Source organism: Giraffa tippelskirchi, chromosome 8, assembly GCF_054371585.1.
Source record: "Giraffa tippelskirchi isolate mGirTip1 chromosome 8, T2T-mGirTip1v1.2.pri, whole genome shotgun sequence".
Lineage (NCBI taxonomy): Eukaryota > Metazoa > Chordata > Mammalia > Artiodactyla > Giraffidae > Giraffa > Giraffa tippelskirchi.
The window spans coordinates 110,164,807-110,171,114 of NC_137282.1; positions in this window are offsets into that span (position 1 = coordinate 110,164,807).

Genomic DNA, 6,308 nt, shown 5'->3' on the forward strand with positions numbered 1-6,308 from the left:
TTAGTAAATGTGCTGAATAACTGAATGGAATGAAGGAATGCTTGTTGGCTCCGGTTTGGGCAGTTCACATGAAAACAGCATTGTGGTTACTGTGGACAAGATGAGATGGTGGTATTTTCTGAGAGCTGCAATGTAAAATGTTTCTGGAAACTGGCCTTATTGCCCACGAGAATTTTAATCAGGTGGAACTTAAACCATGCTTTAGAACCACTAGCTCACTAGTGGTCCACGAGGTGGCAGTATTACTTTGAAAGCCATAAGAAACCTGCTTTTTCCGTAGCCTTTTCTCTCAATCAAGTTTGTGGTGCTGAGGAGTAAGGTGAGTTCTCTCAGTAAACAATGAAGATATTTGGTTATTGTAATGTTGACACAGTGGGTTCAGAAGTCATCAATAATTATTAGATGCTAGCCCAATGGCAACCAACTCCAGTACTCTTGCCTGTTGAGTCCCATGGACGGAGGAGCCTGGTAGGCTACAGTCCATGGGGTCGCTAGGAGTCGGACACGACTGAGCGACTTCACTTTCACTTTTCACTTTCATGCATTGGAGAAGGAAATGGCAACCCACTCCAGTATTCTTGCCTGGAGAATCCCAGGGACGGGGGAGCCTGGTGGGCTGCCATGTATGGGGTCGCACAGAGCCAGACACGACTGAAGCGACTTAGCAGCAGCCAGAAATGTGGAAACAAAACCTAACCAACACCCATTTTTAATTAAAGATGAAAGTTTTCAACAGTGTAGAATAATGGAAAGAACATGAGCTATGTGATCCTGGGTAAGTGCCTGGGCCTCAGCTTTCATTTATGTCAAATGGAGTTAATGTCACTTCCTTTATAGGATTGTTGTGAAGATAAATGCAATGACATACCAAAGTGTGTTAGATGCTTTACTGTGTTATTCACATGTTTGTGATTATGAACAGTATGCTTGCCCTGAACCTCTTCAGAGCTTTTTCTTAATTTCTCTGATTATTAACATCATTTGTATCACTTAAAGTTTAGGCTGAAGCTTTCTGGTATAAAGGATGTTTTTAAAATAAATTAATTGCATACACTATAAAATAAGGGGTTTAACTGATTTGAGAGAGACTGCTTACAAGTCTCTGATTTTGAAAGCAAATGATATGATTTGCAGTATGTACAAATAAGACCCCTATTCATGAAAGTAAGATGTGAGTTTCCACTGAATTATTAGTGTTATAGAAGAAATTTTAAGCAGAATTATGTCTTTAAACATATATATTAATGCAGACTTTTCTTTATTCAAATTTACTGTACTAGCTGTCACTGTGTGATGGCTGTATTGACCAAAAGGGTTTTAGTTTAGAATTCTGTTAATGAGGGTTGACAATTTTCAATAAACGCTACTCTAAAACTCTGCACTCACATAAGGTTTTTCTTAATTGAGATATAATTGATGTTAGTTATATAATTAGTTATATTAGTTGATGTTATATTAGATTCTTGACAAAGTGTTCCCAATTAAAAAATCAGAAGGCTCAAGTCAAAAGCAGTTTTCTCATAGGAAAGAAGTGGAAAGCAGTGGTCAGATTTTTTTTTCTTTTACTGTTTTCCCCTTAGGAAAAAAGATTTTGAGGCTCACCTGTCTAACCCATTTTTATCTTTCAGTGGGAAAAGATCCATGTGATGAGAAAGAATTGAAAATAGACAATTGCATGAAATTTGTTGATAGTAGCGTATATGAACTTCATTTGTCTATAATTTCTAGAAGAATATTATGAGGTCATACACATGATTTTCTACCACGACATTATTACCATAAACATTGACATAACCTAGTGGCTTTATTTACTTATCTTGTGAGTACAAGTTATTTAAGATAGCGCAAGACAGTGCATTATTAGTGGTAGGAAACTCAGTTCAGTTCAGTCGCTCAGTCGTTTCCAACTCTTTGCGACCCCATGGACTGCAGCACGCCAGGCTTCCCTGTTCATCACCAACTCCTGGGGCTTGCTCAAACTCATGTCCATCGCATGGGTGATGCCATCCAACCATCTCATCCTCTGTCGTCCCTTTCTCCTCCCACCTTCAATCTCTCTAGTCAATTTGGAAAGAAGACCATGTTTGATTCTGCTTTAACAGTAAGTGTAAGAGTGATCAAAACTGGAAAACGATGGACAAGAAAGATAATAATGGTTAATATTAATAATATGCTTACTAAGGCATTGTTCTCACCAATGTACATATACTAATTAATTTTCACAACTTTGGAGTTGGTACTATTACTCTCTCTATCAAAATTACTGTTTTTACAGTAAATGTGTTAAGTTAATGGAAATAAAACACAATTATAAACAAGGTCATAACTGTGTGAGGTGATGGATATGTTATATAGTTTGGTTGTAGTAATCACTGTATATGTATATCAAGTCGTCACACTGTAGAACTTAGACATATACACTCTTTACTTGTCAATTATACCTCAATAAAGCTGAGGGGAACGAAAAAACAAGCCGCTTAAAAAAAGAAGTAACCAAAGATGTGGTGAATCTAAGTCATTAAAAGGTGAACACATCAAGCTCTTGCAAAGAACCTCAGGTAACTGGTTGTTCTTGTAAATAAAACATTGTCTCTGCTGTTGCTATAAGGAAGCTGTGCGATCAATGATAGATCTTCTTAGAAAGCAGGACATGAGGGTCACTTGATAGAGGAACACTCATGCTTAATGTTCAGCTCAACCAATATAAACTGTTACATTAATAGTCCAAATAGTAACCTGGATTAGTTCTCCTCTGGGTTTCTTTCTCAGCAGTATAGGAGATAAGAGTATGAATCTCTTGGATCCATCCTGGAAAGACAGGGGTAAGTACAATATTTAAAATCTGAGTGGTGACTTGCTTAAATAAGTAATTGACAAAATGTTGAATGGATAAGAAGTAAGCTGTGAGCAGACAGGGCCATACCTGCCTTAAGTATAGGGTCTGTCAGAAACGAGATACTAATAAATATTTGCTGCTTGAATGCTGAATCCTCAGAGGCAAATGTCAGGCTTGAAATGGAAGTGAGTAGGGCTACTAGAGTGGAAGGTGGCTTGTTCCCTCAGGGCTAAACAAAGGAATGAGTTTTCTAGCTCTCTCCTGAGAACTAAATAAAAATGGAAGCTTCAGGGACATAAGGCTTCAAAACCCTAGGATTTTTATTTTATTATGTTTTTATTGTGAAGTCATTGTAGTTTTACAGAAAAGTTCTAGGAATAGTGCAGCTTCTCCCAGCTTCCCCCAAAGTTAACAACAATCAAAACCAGGAAATGAACATTGGTGCAAGGCTATTAATGAGAACATGCCAGGTCCTCCAGTTTTCTCCCTGATAATCCCTTTTCTGTCCTAGGATCCAATTCAGGATCCTACATTGCATTTAGTTGTTGTGTCTCCTCAATCTCCTCCAATCTGTGATGATTCCTTAGTCTTGCTTCCCTGGTAGCTCAGCTGGTAAAGAATCCACCTGTAATGCAGGAGAACCCAGTTAAATTCCTGGCTCGGGAAAGATCTGCTGGAGAAGGGATAGGCTACCCACTCCAGGATTCTTGGGTTTCCCTGGTGGCTCAGCTGGTAAAGAATCCACTTGGAATGCAGGAGACCTGGGTTCGATTCCTGGATTGGGAAGATACCCTGGAGAAGAGAAAGGCTACCCACTCCAGTATTCTGGCCTGGAGAATTCCATGAACTGTATAGTCAGTGAGGTTGCAAAGAGTCAGACACAGCTGAGTGACTTTCACTTTCCTTGTTTTTCATGACCTTGAAACTTTAGACTGGTCAGTTATTTTGTAGAATGAGCCTCAATTTGAGATTGTCTGATGTTTTCTCATGATTAGATTCAGGTTACAAGTTTTGAGCAAGAATATCACACAAGTGACCTTGTGTCTTTCTCAGAGTGTCATGTCAGGTGTTCATGATGTCTATATGTCTTATTACTGGTGACCTTAGCTTTGATCCCTTAGTTAATGAAAGCATTGCAGGCCAGGTTTCTCTACCATTAGGTTATTATTTTTCCCTTTGAGAAATATTTAGGAGAGATACTTTGAGATTATGCAAGTGTCCTATTTTCAGCTTTTGTCATTGTTATTCAGTCACTTAGTCGTGTCCAACAGTTTGCGACCCCATGAATGGCAGCATGCCAGGCTTCCCTGTCCTTCACCATCTCCTGGAGTTTGCTCAAACTTACGTTCATTGAGTCAGTGATGCCATTTAACCATCTCATCTCTGTCGTCCCCTTCTCCTGCCCTCAGTCTTCCTCAGCATCAGGGACTTTTCCGATGAGTCGGCTCTTCGCACCAGGTGGCCAAAGCATTGGAGCTTCAGCTTCAGCATCAGTCCTTCCCATGAATATTCAGAGTTGATGCAGCTTAAACTTTCCCAGTTTCACCCACTAACTGTGGTTTTGGTTTGCATTTCCCTGATGATTATTGACGTTGAGCACCTTTTCATGTACCTGTTGGCCATTTGGATGACTTCTTTGGGAAAATATCTATCCAAATGTTATTTGGATCCATTTTTTAATTGGATTATTCTTTTTCTGCTGTTGAGTTGTATGAGTTCCTTATATATTTTTCTGTAATACCACCTTATTAGATGGGTGCTTTGCTGATATTTATGGACAAGCTCTTTGTGAGGGGTCAAAAGGGGAAGGATCCTCAAAGCTCCTTTCTAAAAACTGGTTTATTACTAAATCCTACTTCAAAATGTTATCATATTTAATCTTAGGTAATAGGATTGCTGCCAAGAAATGCAAATGATTTAATTTCTGTACCCTGTGAAGTTTTGTTCAAATGTATGAGTTCTTAACCTGTGGACCATGAATAGGGCTTTGGTAGGGCTAAGAACCTCCTGAAAAGTAAATTCACAATTTGGTGAATATGAGTGAATGTATTATTTTAGGGTGAAAATCTGAGCTTTTTTTTCCAAATTCTCAAATGTGTCTGTGACCTCGTTCCCTCTACTCCTGATTAAAGAAGCCGTTTCTTTAATCAGCCTAGTGGACAAACATAGATCATTCTTTTGTACTTACTCAAACTTGAAGCACTGGGTTTGGCAACACAGATACAGGAGGACAGAATAAACTTTAATCCAAGTTGATCATTTTGGTTGGAGGAAAACACATTCATACAATGGATGAAAGACGATAAGCTTTCCTTTCATGTTGCCAGCTACACAGATTTGGCTCAGCATTGCACCATGAGGTGTGTTTAACTTATAGAGAAACAATTACATTTTGATGCCAACAAAAAAAGCAAATACGTGTTTGGTGTGATTAATGATACTTTCCCACTGAGGCTTTAATCTTGCAGTGTAATGTTTGCTTATTATGGTTTATACAATTCGTCATGCAATCAGTATCAAAGGTGTAAGTCAGCCAGCAGCATGTTAAAGGTTTTGTGGAACACCTTATCCATCCTTCTCTCAAATGCTCTTCACCTGTTTCTTAAGACAGCTCATATTATGTGAAGGAAGAATGCAGTGTTTTCTACTAAGGAAGGTTTTAAGGATGCTATTTTGTATCTGTCATCAAAGCCATTTTGTGTGTTATAGTGTTAGTCTCTCAGTCGTGTCTGACTCTTTGCAACCCCAAGGACCATAGCTCACCAGGCTCCTCTGTCCATGGAATTCTCCAGGCAAGAATGCTGGAGTGGGTTGCTAGTCCCTTCTCCAGGGGATCTTCTCCACCCATGGACTGAACCCAGGTTCCCCTCATTGCAGGCAGATTCTTTACTGTCTGAGCCACCTGTGGCACATTTTAACAGTGCTGAAGTGACTGGCAGGACAAATAGATCCTGAGCTACACGCATATGATGGGGGCAGGGGAGCTGGGAGAAAGTGATGAACAATGAGATTTGTTGATAGTATGTTTAGTAATCTGGGTATATCATGAGCATTCTAGGGATCAATAGAAATTATTTACAAAATTGTTAGTAGAAATCATAAAAAATGTTTGTCATCTATAAAACCAGATGCAAAGTTTTACAGAGAAGTTGTGAAAAGCACCTGCCATTCTTTGTTCCTTCTTACTTGGCTTATTGAGCTCCTTGACCACTGGGTGGTTTCATTGGCGGTTCCTGCTCATCTCCCACTACTTCACAAACTGCAACTAATTCCAAAGACCTCACATTTTAAAAGAGAAAGACAAGAGAGTTTGTATCTACAACCTTGAGGTTGCAGATGACTATGAAATGTTTCCATTTGTCACACATCTACATTTTGGAGCCTCCATCCAGAAGCCCTAAGGCCCCATTTTCACCTGTTGCAGTAAGTCCCCTACCAACAAGTCTAGGTAGGGTAGGAAAGAGAGATTTAA